This window comes from Anolis carolinensis, chromosome 2, assembly GCF_035594765.1.
Source record: "Anolis carolinensis isolate JA03-04 chromosome 2, rAnoCar3.1.pri, whole genome shotgun sequence".
Taxonomy (NCBI): Eukaryota; Metazoa; Chordata; class Lepidosauria; order Squamata; family Dactyloidae; genus Anolis; species Anolis carolinensis.
The window spans coordinates 34,792,037-34,808,370 of NC_085842.1; the positions used below are offsets into that span (position 1 = coordinate 34,792,037).

General features: G+C 41.7%; 1 protein-coding gene across 1 annotated transcript in view; it reads left to right on the plus strand.

Moving 5' to 3' along the window:
- The window catches only part of LOC100562276 (G-protein coupled receptor 22), a 110,291-nt gene that overhangs the window by 62,491 nt on the left and 31,466 nt on the right, over nt 1-16,334 (plus strand). The gene's annotated exons all lie outside the window — the stretch shown is intronic.

The following is a 16,334-nucleotide window of genomic DNA, read 5'->3' on the forward strand; positions in this document are numbered from 1 at the left end:
TTAACACACTTCACCACCGGGGCTCCTAGGGGGTAAACTACAACTTCCAAAAAGAAAGATCAAATCTCTCCAGCAATCAGATTTCGGCATATCAGGTATCTGTGCCAAGTTTGGTCCAAGTCCATTGGTGTTTGGGTTCACGGTGGTCTCTGGATGTAGATGAACTACAACTCCCCCAAATCAAGGTGAATTTCTTCCAAAGACCTACAGTATTATTTTGCTGGTCATGGGGTCTCTGTGTGCCAAGTTTGGTCCAATTCCATCTTTGGTGGAGTTCAGAGTGCTCATTGATTGCTGGTGAACTATAAATCCCAGTACCTATCAACAACTCCAAAATATCCAGGCAAATTCTCTTCAAAAACCACCAGTATTCAAGTTTGGGCATATCGGGTATGCATGCCAAGTTTGGTCCAGATCTATCATTTTTTGAGTTCATAATGCGCTCTGAATGTAGGTGAACTACAACTCCTATAAATCCCCCCAAAGACCTCCAGTATTTTTTGTTGGTCATGGGGGTTCTGTGAGCCAAGTTAGTTCCAGGTCCATCGTTGGTGGAGTTCAGAGTGCTTTTAAATTGCAGGTGAACTATACATCCCAGCATCTACAACTCCTATATATCATGGTGAATTCTCCCCAAACCTCTCCAGTATGTTCAGTTGCTGATCAGTTCTTCTGTTTGCTGTGTGCCATAGAAAAGAATAGGAAAGGGTTATGGGAGAGGCAGTGGGCAGGGTCATGCAAATTCCACACAAATTGAGAGAGTCAGAAACACTGGGATGTCTGTGGTGGAAGAAAAACAGAAAATCTAGGATGAAATTTTCCCCGTATGAAATCCTTCACTTGGGTAGTGGGCAGTATAGTGTTTGTGGAGGTCATTTGCAGAGCTCTTGGACTTGTTCACGGCGCTCTCTATCACCTGCAATGTCATTGGAGGGAGGGCCATTGGTGTCTCCTGAGTAGTGGGAGATATAGTTATTTGTGGAAGTGGGAGCTTGTCTGTGTAAGTGGACACCCCAGCCATAGACACACATACATATTTTCACTTTTATTATGTGTGTAGATAGATGGTGTTGACTATAGAACATTTCTGTATTCTGAAACTTCTGCATTCATTAAAAAGAAGTTAAGGAGAAGGGAAGGAGGCCACTTTCCTGCCCTGATTAAAGAACTGCAGCAGCTCTTTGAGCACCTGTATTTCCGCATTTCAGGCTCACTGAAAACCCAGTTCAGCCATGATTACAGGAATAAAATGCCGCCCACTTTTGATGTCTGATGCTAAACGCACATTATTGAAAAATAAGCACCATTATTTTTTAAAAGGGAAGGATTGGGTGTTTGTAAATAAATGTCTCCACCCATCACTTTATTTATATTCCACCTTCCTCCCAGACTAGGGCTCAAGACAACTCATAAAAGACAGATAAATTGCTTTTAAAGCCCAGATAGTTAAAACGTAAAATATTGAGATGGAATAATATTAGAAAACATCAAAATTACAACTATATAAAAACATAAAATAGGATACAGTAAGGTCGTTTTTGTGGCCTTTCAATTTCCTTTTGGAAAACATTACCCTCCCAAATTTATTCCAGTACAGAGCATTGCAATCATGTTTAGAGCCCCCCTGGCCCTCCTAGTCCCCACATTCTCCAAAACATCTACTATAGGACAAGGGTGCAATTCTATCATATTTTATGTGACCTCTGGGGCAATTTAGGCCCAAAAGAGGCCTTTTGAAACCCATAAAATGGTGAAAATGCCCCCAGAGGTGTTTGGGGGCGAAGTATTTATTTTATTTCATTCTGGAGGGAGGCAACAGAGCATCCGTCCAGAGTCTCACAGGAGGCTAATGTAGCTCCCTACCCGTCTGCAGCAGCCTATCTCTTAATTAAGATAAAGATTTAAAACGGCACTATAAAAACCCCATATCTTGTTAATAGTCAGTTCCCAAAAACTAGCTGTCTTAACTTATAGGTTTTAACATATCAAAAGATAATAAGGAAGAAAGCATCCTAACGTCTCTAGGGAGTGATGTCTAAAATGTGGGAGAAACCACAGAGAAGCCACCAACTTTGCCTGTGAAGGCAGTAGAGACGTGATTTCTCTGGAGACTTTAAATCACAAGCAGACTCATATAGGAGTTGGTTACTTTTAAGTGTTAAGATAAAAAGTGTTGCCTGACTCCTACCTAAATGAACCCACCTCCATACCATGAAAGTGTAAGGGAAAGAGGGTTTGGATATCAACGTCCATCCTAGTGAATGCAGCAAGCCAAGTCTGGCAGAAGTGCTGTCCTGGACTCATCATTGATAACTTGTTTTTTAAGAAGTTTTTTTTTTTACTTTCCTGGATCATGGGACGTTGAACCTTTGTCTTGAGATTCACTCTAACTGTGTGACCGAGGAAAGGGCTCCTGGATAATAATAACAACAACAACAACAACAACAACAACAACAACAACTTTATTTTTATACCCCGCCTCTATCTCTCCAAAGGGGACTCAAGGCGGCTTACATGGGGCCAAGCCCAAATAAAAACAATAGCAATATAAAACACAACAATAGACAAAAAACATGCACAATTATAAAAATTTAAACATTAGCCAATAAAAACAAATGACAGGAACTAATAAAAACATGGATTAAAATGGAGAGGTTGTAAAAGTAGACTGTGTAAGGTGCACCATATAAATATTGTAAACACGAGGTGACTGATAAAGTGCTGCAAATTCTTGGAAGTGCAAATTGGGATGGCAATAGACCCTGTGTCTTTATCAAGTTGACATAGGTAAAAAGTGCAAACCGATACAGGAATGGTCACAATGGTTTCCTCTGCACAAGGAAAAAGTTCTGTGGGGGAAATGAATTGTGTATGTTGCCACAGAGAAAGAAAGAGGACACATCTACATGGATTCTGCTCACCAACACAGAATGTCATAGGACTATTCCCTTGATCTAGGCCAGTGGTTCTCAACCTGTGGGTCCCCAGGTGTTTTGGTCTACAACTCCCAGAAATCCCAGCCAGTTTACCAGCTGGTAGGATTTCCGGGAGCTGAAGGCCAAAACATTTGGGGACCCACAGGTTGAGAACCATTGATCTAGATGCATCATTGGTGGGGTTTAGTGTACTCTCTGGCTGTAGGGTTAAACTACAACTCCCACCACCGTGAGTCAGTCCCCTCAAACCCCTCTAGTAAGTTGACTTAGTCATGGGGTTTCTGTGTTTTAAGTTTGGTCCAGGTCCTTCATTGGTGGAGCTCACAGTTTCCCTGGTTGTAGGTAAGCTACAACTCCCGGAAAAGAAGGTCAGTTTCCCCCAAACCCTCCAGCAATCAAATTTCGGCATATCAGGCCTGTGTGCCATGTTTGGTCCAGATCCATCAGTGTTTGGGTTCACGGTGATCTCCAGATGTAGGTGAACTACAACTCCCCCAAATCAAGGTGAATTTCCCCCAAAGATCTCCAGTATTTTTTGCTGGTCATGGGGTCTCATTGTGCCAAGTTTGGTCCAATTCCATCTTTGGTGACGTTCAGAGTGCTCATTGATTGCAGGTGAACTATCACCAGCACCAACAACTCCAAAATGTTCAGGGCCAATTCCCCTCAAAACCCATTAGCATTCAAATTTGGGCATATCGGGCATGCGTGCCAAGTTTGGTCCAGATCCATCGTTGTTTGGATTCATAGTGAGTTCTGGATGTAAGTGAACTACAACTCCTATAAATCCCTCCAAAGACCTCTAGTAATTTTTGTTGGTCATAGGGGATCTGTGTGCCAAGTTCCAAGTCCATCATTGGAGGAGTTCAGAGTGCTCTTAGATTGCAGGTGAACTGTAAATCATGGTGAACTCTGCCCAAACTTCTCTAGTATGTTCAGTTGCTGGTGAATTCCTCTGTTTGCTGTGTGCCATAGAAAAGAATAGGAAAGTGTTATGGAGAGGCAGTGTGACAGAGTCATTCAAATTCCACACCAATGGAGAGAGTCAGAAACACTGGGATGTCTGTGGTGGAGGAAAAACAGAAAATCTAGGATGAAATTGTTCCTGTGTGAAAGCCTTCACTTGGGTGATGGGCAGTATGGTGTTTGTGGGGACATTGGCAGGGCTCTTGGACATATTTACAGTGATCTCTAGGCACTATACTCCTATTAATGCAGCCTAGAAGTGCTAGGCTGCATCAGTTTAGCTGCTGCATCACACTATGGGCTTAGTAGCTTGTGGGCTACTAAGACTCCTCGATCCCTTTCACATGGATTGTTTTTAAGCCAGGTGCCACCTATCTTATATTAGTGCCCGTGTTTTCAATGCCCAATTCTGCTTTATATTTCTCCCTGTTGAAGTTAATTTTGTTAGTTTGGGTCCATTTCACTGTAACTTTGGGTTCTGATCCTGTCTTCTTGGATATTAGCTATTTGATAAGTGTGTCTTCTATTCCATCATCCAAGTCATTGATAAAGCTGTAGAATAGCACTGGGCCCAGGACAGACTTTTGTGAAGTCCCACAGATCCCTTCTCTCCGGAACGAGGAGCCATTGGGAAGCGCCCTATGCCCAATCAACCAATTCCCAATCCACCTAAGAGTTGCATTGTCTAGGACACATTTTATTAACTTCTTTGTGAGAATGTCATGGGAACCTTGTCAACGGCCTTACTGTATTAACCCAAATCAGCTCCGTACGTCATGCAGCTTCCATGGAGCTGATCTGCTTTCCCTTTGGGATAACAGGTCAGAATAGATGTGCCCAGCAACACGGCAACGAGAACATGGGGGCGTTTGCAGTTCCAGCTTTCTTGCTCAGCCAACCCACATGGCAATGTATCAGACATCTTCCTCCAATTAGTACACCAAGTTGAGGTCGCTGTGCTTAGCCTTGCAGAGAATTTGGTTGCAGCTTCTCCACCCACCCTTCCCAATTCTACATGACTAGGAAATCAGATTCCCTTCTGGGACAGTGTTAAAAATCCTTTATCACCAAGAAAAGGCAGACAAATGTTGCCAAAATCATAAGATTGCTCTGGAATCATGCTTAGAACACGCAACCCAGATAAACTACAGTAGAGTCTCGCTTATCCAACATTCTGTATTATCCAATGCAGTCTGCCTTTTAGTATTCAATGTTTTTATAGTCAACTAGATGTGCCCGGCCACGCGTTGCTGTGGCAAAGTATGGTGGTATGGGAAATAGTCAAGATAATCCAGTTCAAAGCAGATATTTTTCTTTTCTTTTTGTTGTATGAACGTAGAGGCATGGATGAGGGGTTGTGCTGCCAAGTTTAATGTTTCTGGGATGTGTAGTTTTGTTGTTTTGTCCTAGGCCGAAATTTCATTACCCTTTTATATATATAGATGTTTTCAATTCATTGCAATGTGTTGGTGCTAAATTCGTAAATACAGTAATTACTACATTTGGTTACCACATATTGAACTGCATTTTTTGTCAATATGTTGTAAAACATGATGTTAAACGTTTAAAAGCAATGCTTTTGGGTTGGATAAAACATGATGTTTTGGTATTTAATTTGTAAAATCATAACATAATTTTATGTTTTATAGGCTTTTTCTTGATCTCTCCTTGTTATCCAACATTTTTGCTTATCCGACGTTCTGTGGCTCGTTTATGTTAGATAAGTGAGACTCTACTGTATAAACTTTTGAAGAGTTGGTGTCTAAGGGTTTGTCTCTTATCACCGACTCACCCATAAGCACCCACTTTCGGCTTCTGTTTTTTCCAAGACTGCAAATTGAAAGTATTGATTGTTCCACTGCCTCCAAGTCCAGCTATTTCAGGAAGTTTCTTTTTGGGTTGAGGTGGGGCCTGTGGGGAATTGGGAGAACAAATAGCAGGCTTAATATGGGCCAAACCCAGCCATGAGATTTTAGAGTGCATTTGGAAGTGAGTGAGAGGCTTTTTCAGCCTTCCCTACCCAGCATTGTTTTTCCTCTTTGATGTTGTCCCTACTCCCGAAGCCCACTGTTTATTGTGAAGCAGGGAAAGGAAATGTTCATAGAATTATAGAGTTGGAAGAGATGAGAAATGAGATGCCAAGGGACATTCAGTCCAGCCCATTCTTCCATACAGGAATACACAATCAAAGCACTCCCCACAGATGGTCATCCAGCTTCTGTTTAAAAACCTCAAGAGAGGGAGACTCCACCACACTCCAAGGCAGTAGCATATTCCACTTCTGAACAGCTTACCATCAGGATATTCTTCCCAGTATTTATGTAGAATCTTTATTCCTGACATTTGAATCCACAGCATACTAGTCTCTATAGCAGCAGAAAACAACCTTGCCCTTTCCTCAATGTGACATCCTTTCAAATGTTTAAACATGGCTACCATGTCCCCTCTCAGCCTTCCTTTCTCCAAGCTAAACGTACCCAGCTCCCTAAGACGCTCCTCATAGGGCTTGGCTTCCAAACCTCTGGCCATTTGATCACCCTTCTCTGAACACCTTCCAGTTTGTCAAGAGAAGGGCAACCAACATGGTCAAATGTTTGGAAGCCAAGCCCTATGGGGATAACTTGTGGAACTACATATTAATAGCTGTGTATGTTGGAAATGGCAACCTCCCAAGCATTTCACTATTTGTTTAAGTATATGTTTGCTAACCTGTGTTCTGTGTGTGTGTTGATTTGCCAGTTTCACTGTACCTCTTTGGTGTGGGAGGGGTTATAGACATGTGATTGTACTGAGCATGTTCAGACTCAGGACTCCATTTTGTATTCTGTCTGCTTTACACCTCAGTGGAGGTGGATGCATGTTTGTATCAGACCTCAGTAGAGATAGATGCATGTTGTTGTTTGAACTATGACTTCAGTGAGTACAACTATACCTAAAGATCATGGACTGTTGATTAAGAATGATACCCTGTGTACTCAACACATAGAGAACTACATCCTATCTATAACAACTTGAATAAGAAATGTGCCTGTATGGTGAATCAATACAAGATGTTTGTGAGTAAACAAGATATGTTATTTTTCAAAGAAGACTTTTTTTTATCTCTGAGTGCATATTTTAATCAAGAGGTTTCAAGGGAGTGTATATCTTTTAAGCAATTACAATTGCAACTGCAAATTCAACTTCAAAGGAACAACCATCCTCTGCTAACCAAATATATTTTTGTAGTGGCATATTTTTCTCCTTGGCAGTTCAAAGACATGGTTCTTCAGTTTAACAGCTGAGTTACCTGTGTGCCATTACATGAATGCTTATGAATATCACTTGCTCTAAGGGTCATGCTTTTCTTGACTATTGGTTTTCAAAAGCTGGTCTTCACATGTTCATGGAGATTCACATTTGCCAAACGAATATGACATAATTCTTCCTCGTCGATAAGGTTATGATTGCCATTTATTTCCAAAGAGATATCTACCCAGAGACTGGGTGCAGTTATTTCCAATATTGTGTATTTCCATATCTTGTGTAACTGCAAGCCAATGATGAAGAATGCTAGGAACTGAAGTCCAAGACCATCTGGAGACGGTGGATGAAGCTGGATGACCATCTCTGTCCTTCCTCTTTTGTGGGAAGTACAAGTACCTTGGTGCAGTCAGTCTCTGAACAATTACAGGATTGGTGGTTTGAGGACCAGTTTTAGCTCTTTTTCTTTTATAGGGACTGAAGTCGGAGCATTTCTTAATTCAGTACACCTGAGTCGCGAAATAGCTGGTGGTGGCAGCAGTTGTGTGTGCCCTTTCTCTGCACCCATCCAAATTGATAGCAGCCTTGATTTGTTTCTCCCAGTGATTCAGAAATTGTCATTTTAATTGCTGCCCTCATAATGGGGACATTTTCACGATTTGATTGGAAGCTTGTTTCTCCTCAAGTCGTTGTGAGCTGTTTGGTTCTCCAGAGGGATTAGATGCATATATGAAGGGATTATGTTTGGATTCAAACTTGATTTTTAATTATCTACTGCCAGGACCAGCCCTGCCATTAGGGCCAAGCGAGACAGCCAATTCCAGCGGCAGGTACTAGGAGACAAATCTGGCAATACACTTGTTATGATTTTAAATTGTTTTAGAGTTTTTATTAGAATACTATAAAATCACTGCTGTTCTTATGTGATAGATTATTTGGATTTTTTTTATTACGCTTGTGCCATGTTTTAATCATGCTGTGCACAGCGTTAGGTCCCATTTGGAGAAAGACGGCATACAAAATAAAATGAAATAAAGAATTCTTCCCAAACCTGCAGCTTCTTCTATGAGCCAAAGCTGGAAATGCTTGTTTGTTTTGGTTTCTTTTTCATGCAGGCTGGACTCCTCCAACCAATTTGCCCTTCTTCCAAAATTAACTAAGAAAGTTGCACCTGTTGTTAACTACTTGCACACACACACAAACCCAAAATTGTACATAGGGGCCACCAAACGCAGCATTGCCCAAACATGATTCAAGGAACATGAAAGGCACTGCAGACTAATTCAACCAGAGAAGTCAGCCATAGCAGAGCCCTTGATGAACCAACCTGGACACAGAAGATTATTTGAGAACACAGAAAGGCTGGACCACTCTAACAACCACCATGTCAGACTACACAGAGAAGCCATTGAAATTCACAAGCATGTGGACAATTTCAACAGAAAGGAGAAAACAAGGAAAATGAACAAAATCTGGCTACCAGTATTAAAAAACTCTAAAATCAGGACAGTAAATGAAGAACACCACTCAGAAGACAGGAATTCCAGGCAGGAAACAATCAGGGCCAGCTAACACCTCCCAACAAAGGATTCCCCCAGGCAGAAAGCAGCCAGGCTTTGAAACTGCAAGGCTATTCAATGCTAATCAAGCTGGCCAATTGCAATATTCACACTTGCCTCAGGCAGACAAGAGTTCCTTCTCCCACCCTGGACATTCCACAGATACATAAACCCCACTTGCCTAGTTTCCAACGGACCTCACAACCTCTGAGGATGCCTGTCATAGATGTGGGTGAAACGTCAGGAGAGAATGCTTCTTGAACATAGCCATGCAGCCCGGAATACTCAGAGCAGCCCAGAAGCCCAAAATTGCTAACTTCAGTTTTCAAAAACTTAAAAGTCATGTAAAAAGAAATGAAAAAGACAAAACTTGAAATGTATTTTAAATAGCAAGAATAAGTAGTACAACAATCCTTGGTTGCCTTTCCGAAATTCAAAAGAAAAAACTTTTAGCATGCACATGATTTTGAATGATGTTAGACTCCTAGAGTTGGAAGAAACTCCAAGGGCCATCCAGTCCAAACCCATTCTGTCCTTCAGAAACACGCAATCAAAGAACCCCTTACAGATGGCCATCCAGCCTCTGCTTAAAAACCTAAAGAGAAGGATACTCCACTATGCTCTGAGGCAATATTTTCCGTTATTGAACAAATCTTACCATCAGAAAGTTCATCTTAATGTTTAGGTGGAATCGCTTTTCCTACAATTTGAATCCATTGCTCTGTGTCCTAGGTTTCAAAGCAGCAGAAAAGAAGCTTGCCTTCTCCTCAATATAACAGTCTTTCAAATATTTAAACATGGTTATCGTGTCCCCTCTTGGCCTTCTTTTCTCCAAACTAAACATCCCTAGCTCATTTGTGAATTATGATATTAAAATGTCAGTGCCTTCAAAGTTTCCGTTTCAGGCACATCAAAACCTAGGTTTAGGTGAGTTTTCCATTGCAAATTTTGTGCTTCTCATAAGACAGTACTGTGCCGCCCTGAAGTATGTGCCCTTGGCAATGCCAAGCTGGTTTAATGATAGCACCAAGCTCTGCCTGCGCTCAGCTGCCGAGTCTTGAGGCTGAAGTGTGGGAAGTCCTTGATAGCAGATGTCTTTTCCTTTTTCTAGTAGTCATATATTAACCGTCTCAGCGATGCCAGAGAACTCCAATGATACACTAAAGTACACAGAAATCTGTAATAAGTATAGAGATACAGTTGTCTATTACTAACTGATATACCGGATAGACCACTGGTAACAGACAAATTGTAATTCTTACAGGCGCATGAATAATGTAGAAATGAAAACTGTTTACAACATTACAACAAACATTATATTCATGTTTGTATGTTTTTTCAATAACAGATAAGTATGTTCAGTATCTGAGTACAACACTTAGTTTCCAGTATTGTCCCACATAAATAAAAGTCTTAGAAATGCATGGTCAAAGGAATAAACAACAGATGATTTCTTCTGTAAACTGTAGTTCACACTTCAGATAATTTCACCATTGTCCCATGCAAATAATTGTCTTGAAAATACGCAAAAGAATTGTAAAACAATGTAGAACAACAAACTCCTTAGTGGAAGTAAGTGTTTTTCTTTGTTTAATGGATGTTAAACTAATGAGAAATTGTGTAATGTTACTGGGTGCTGGCAACAGCAAATCTATTATGTTGTCTTTTTTAAATATAGTTTACAAAAGCTTCAGGAGAGTCTACTACAAACTCAAAGTCTACTACAAAGAACCCTCAGAAGCTACCTGAAGAAGGGATTTTGATCCAGAAACAAGGATTACAAAATACCCGGGAATCCTTGTTGTTCTACATTGTTTTACAATTCTTTTGCGTATTTTCAAGACAATTATTTGCATGGGACAATGGTGAAATTATCTGAAGTGTGAACTATAGTTTACAGAAGAAATCATCTGTTGTTTATTCCTTTGACCATGCATTTCTAAGACTTTTATTTATGTGGGACAATACTGGAAACTAAGTGTTGTACTCAGATACTGAACATACTTATCTGTTATTGAAAAAACATACAAACATGAATATAATGTTTGTTGTAATGTTGTAAACAGTTTTCATTTCTACATTATTCATGCGCCTGTAAGAACTAGAGAACTCCAATGATCCCTGTGCCACTCTCGAATTGTTGCCTTGCCATGGAAAAGCACACAAACTCATTTTCACCGAGGGCTTAGGGTTGCTTTCAAGGGATTATTGAATTCATAGATGGAGAATCCGTGGGTACAGAGGCCCAACTATACATCCTTTAAATAGTGGTAAGTGCTCTTTAGTTTTTACCCAGTTTGGGTCCTCAGCCTGTGGCGCAGGCTGGTGAGCAGCCAGTCAGCTGCAACAAATCACTCTGACCAAGAGGTCATGAGTTCGAGGCCAGCTCAGAGCCTATGTTTGTCTTGTCTTTGTTCTATGTTAAAGGCATTGGATGTTTGCCTATATGTGTAATGTGATCCGCCCTGAGTCCCCTTCGGGGTGAGAAGGGCGGAATATAAATACTGTAAATAAATAAATAACATTTCTACCCCGCCCTTCTCACCCACGGGGACTCAGGGCGGCTTACAACTACTGGCAAAATTCAATGCCAAACAAATCAATAAAAACAGCAACACATCTAAAACCATTAACAATAATCCATAAAATACATTAGTCAAGCTTAAAACATATAATTACTTATTACCATTCTTCCAAGGAACCATTACATATAAACCTAAGTTCAGACCATGTCAATATAGTACTTATTCATTAAATGCTTACACACAAAGCCATGTCTTAATATTCTTCGTGATGCCCAGAAGAGTTGGGGCCTGCCGGATGTTACTGTTATTGAACGGCAACCTCATTACTTTTGATTATCCGCCCTGTGGATAGAGCATAAAGGGAAATTGCAACCCAACAGCACTTGTGGCTCTGAGGTTGGGAAAGGGGCATTTTAAAGTCAGGCATCATATCCACAAGCTTTGTATCTAAATCCAATCCCCACTCTAAATCCAATCCCCACAAACTGCAGCCTTTCAGATGTTACTGGATTAGAACTTCCATCAGCTTAGTCATGATGTCTAAGGATGAGGAATACAGGAGTTAGAGTCCAGCATCTGGAGAGCTACACAAAATGACATGGATTTGGCCAGGGGACTTTGCATTTGAGACTTGTCTTCATGCACTCTCACATAGGAAACCTATAGTAAAGCTTCTACTGCACATTGTGGGTAGGAGGCCTGTCTGGAAAACGTATGAACTTCCCAGAAAACAGGGTTATCGATCTTTCCTAAGAGAACAGTGACAAATTTTGTAACCGCCCACATGGCTCCGCTTTATTGATTCCTAGGACTCAGCAAGGCAGGACGGGCAGCATCACAGGAAGAAAAGCCCCAGCAGCAGGCGCTCAGCAGGCAGCACCATCAGCTGCGTGATAGCGCTACAGGGCTGAGACGCAGGCAAGAGGAATGCGTGGGGTTTTATTGCACCCTGAGGAAGATGTGCATGAACAAGGCTTCCATAATGCACAGTCTCCTGCTAATGACAGGAAAATAAGATGCGTGTGTGGGGGGGCGGGGGCGGGGGCGGGGGCGGGTGGAGAGAGCAGAACTCAAACTTTCTTCCAAGGCTGGGTTAAAGAGTTGGGACCAGAAGCAGTTCCAAAAAAATGGGGAGCATGTGAATGTGTTCCTCAACTGCATAGCTGGGCCAAGATGGGGGGGGGGGGGGGGAGGCCTGGAGCCAGGGCTAGCCATTTTCAGGCCCAGTGGAAGCAGTAACAACAACAACAACAATAATAATATTTTTTTGTTCAATGTTTCTCCTCACAGCTCAGCACAGTGAAAACATCCAGATAAAACACTTTAGCATAAAATACATGACTAAAATACAAATAGAGATATCTAGGTCCTATGGTTGATGGTTGTTAGTCGGGTTCTGGTTGAAGTACGCGTCCCAAGGAGAAGATGCTCCCATAGGTAATCTGGACCCAAATCACCTACTCAAGCATCTGTCCCAGAGCCATGGAACAGCAGTCTCAATGTGCCACCCAACTGTCCATGCTGTCTTCAAGTGGGGACACATGAACCTATACCACCACAGTCATAGATTCATAGAATAACAAGAGTTGGAATATACCACATGGGCCATCTAGTCCAACCCCCTGCCATGCAGGAAAAGCACAAAGTACCCCGACAAATGGCCATCCAGCTTCTTTAAAACCTTCCAAGGAAGGCACTTCCACCACACTCCAAGGCAGAGAGTTCCACTGCTGAACAGTTCTTACAGTCAGGAAGTTCTAATGTTCAGATAGAATCTCCTTTCCTGTAATTTGAACCCATTGCTCCAAGTCCTAGTTTCCAGCGCCACAGGAAAAAGTCTGCTCTCTCTTCCTTATCACATCCTTTCACATATTTATACATGGCGATCATGTCTCCTCACAACCTCTTCTGCAGGCTAAACAAACCCAGTTCTTTAAGGCGCTCTTCATAAGGATTCATGGTCTCCAGACCTTTGACTATTCAGTCATCCTCTGAACACCTTCCAGCTTGTCAATTATCTCTTAAATTGTGGGGCCCAAAATTGAACATAGTATTCCAGGTGAGGTCTAATCAAAGACAAATACAAAGGCACAATGACTTCCCTCATCTACACACTATACTCCTTTTGATGCAGCCCAAAATCCCATTGGCTTTTTTAGTTGCTGCATCACATTGTTGGCTCATGTTCAACTTGTCGTCCACAAAGACTCCCAAGATCTTTTTCACATGGACTGTTATCAAGCCAGGTCTCACCCATCCTGTATCTTTGCATTTCATTTTTTCTGCCCAAGTGTACTATCTTACATTTGTCCTTGTTGAATTTTTCATTTTGTTAGTTTTGGCCCAGCTCTCTAATCTGTTAGGGTCATTTTGAACTCTTCTCCTGCCTTCTGAAGTATTTGCTATCTCTCATTTGCAAACTTGATCAGCATGCCCTCTAAACCTTTATCCAAGTCAAAGATGTTGAACAGAACTGGGCCCAGGACCGAACCCTATGGCATTCCAATAGTCACTTGTTTCCAGGATGAAGAGGAACCATCCTTTGGGTTTGGTTCCTTAACCAATTACAGATCCACCTAATAGTAGCATTGCCTGGCCCACATTTGACTGGTTTGCTTGCAAGAAGGTCATGGGAGACCTTGTTGAAGGCCTTACTGAAATCAAGATATGCTACATCCACAGCATTCCCTGCATCTACCAAACACGTAACTCTATCAAAAAAGAGATATCCATGCTGACGTTTAGTTATCACAGCATTCCTTTCTAAGTAATTGCAGACTGCTTCCTTAATGATCTGCTCCAGAATCTTTCCTGGTATTGATGTCAAGCTGACTAGACAGTAATTGTTTGAGTCCTCTTTTTTCCCTTCTTGAAGACAGGGACAACATTTACCATTCTCCAGTCTGCTGGGACTTCTCCTGTTCTCCAAGAATTCTCAAAGTTTATTGTAAGTAGTTCTGAAACTACTTCTGCTAGTTCTTTGAATACTCTTGGATGTAGTTCATCTGGCCCTGGAGATTTAGAGCAGCCAGGTATTCCTGGATTACTTCTTTACCTATTTTGGGTTGCATTTCCTCATTACCTCATCCACTCCATATTGCTCAGGTTGAATGCTAATCTCTTTTTGGGAGAAGATTGAGACAAAAAAAGTGTTTGGTAGCTTTGCCTTTTCCCTATCCCCTGTTACCATTTCACCACCTTCTCCACACAGAGACCCTACCGTTTCCTTTTTCTTCCTTTTTCTACTGACAAAAGAACCTCTTTGTGTTGCTTTTAGTCTCTCTGGCAAGCCTGAGCTCATTTTGCATCTCAGCCTTACAAACCTTTTCCCTTCATATTGTGCCCAAGAAACTATAAAAGTAAAGGTTCTTCCCTGGCATTAAGTTTAGTCGTGTCAGACTCTGGGGGTTGGTGCTCATCTCCATTTCTGAGCTGAAGAGCCAGCGTTGTCCATAGACATCTCCAAGGTCATGTGGCTGGCATGACTTCATGGAGCACCATTCTTCCCACCAGAGTGGTACCTATTGATCTACTCACATTTACATGTTTTCGAACTGCTAGGTTAGCAGAAGCTGGGGCTAACTGCAGAGCTCTCCCCGCTCCTTGGATTCAAACCGCTGACCTTTCAGTCAGCAAGTTCAGCAGCTCAGCGGTTTAACCAACTGTGCCATCGGGGGCTCCCAAGAAACTGTAGTGAGGAATAAAATTGTGTGGTCCTTCAGATGTTTTTTGACTGCAGCTCCCAGCATCCCTCATTCCTAGCTGTATTTATCAGGGCTTCAGGGGAGTCACAATCCAAGATCTGAAGGGCAGCCAGATCCACACCATGGATGAGTTTACTTGTAAGACCCATATGCTCCACTGGCTTATGAAACTCCCTGGGTGCCGTTTGAATCAGTTATTCTCTTTCAATTTGACCTTCGCACAATTTTGTTGTGGGCATAAAATGAAGACGAGAAGAGCCAAAAATGCTACTTTTTGCTTAAAAGGTGGAAAGTTAAAGTTTATTATGTAACAAATGGATTGTTATGTAAATCATAATTGATTATTATGTAACAAATGCATACGTGCTGCAGTAGTGGATCTTGGCTTTTCGTCTTGGATCTTGGTTGCAAATCCTCACATGGCACCTCACAAACTTTGTCTAAAACCCATTTTCTTGAGTTTCCAAGTCCACTCTGGAGTATGATTCAGGCTAGATTTGAACTGCCATATAATCCAATTCAAAGCAGATAATCTTGGTTCAGAAGTTAGATTACATTGCAGTGTAGATGGGGCCTGAGAGAGAGAGGTGGACATTGAAGTGAACTATCCGTGGTTGGTAGTTTGGACCAGACCTGAATGCTTTTCTCCTCCCCAAATTTATTTTGTGCGTCTAGACATAAATTCTCCCTTTGTAAAAAAGAAATGATGGCTGATACAAGGATTGTGAATCGCTTTGCCAATTAAAGTAATCAAATGCTACATGAATGATGAATGGAGGTGGCAGGGGTTCTTTTGTGGGGCAGTAATAAAAAGAAATCAGGGACATGAAATTGGAACAGAATACAAAATTGGAACAGGATTTTAAATTGCCTTTCTACATATGTATGGAAGGTGATAAACAATTCAGCCATAAAAGCGATTGCTAGCACTGAATGCCACAAGTGGAATGAATAGCAGCAGGAGAGTAGGAGTCCTGTTGAATATTTAAGAGTCTGTGCACATAGAACAGTTTTGGTTTGACAACAAGCATTGGTAAGAGTGACAGCCTTTCACACCACACTCCTAAAGCACTATGATTCCACTCCATCTGCCTTGGCAACATCTTGTGGAATGCCAGGATCCATTGTTCAGGGAACGACATATAGCATTCTTAGCCAGTAAATCCTAGCACGATGACTCCAAGTTCAATGGCTGCATTCATTTTGTTTCTGGGGAAGGCTGAAACTGCCAAATGGTCCTCCCAAAATTGCAAATCCTGTTATTCCATAGTATGCAGCCATTGAAGTTATAGCAGAATCCTAGCACTATGGAAAGGAGCCGCAGTGGCACAACGGGTTAAACCTGTGGTTCTCAACCTTCCTAATGCCGTGACCCCCCTAATACAGTTCATGTTGTGTTGA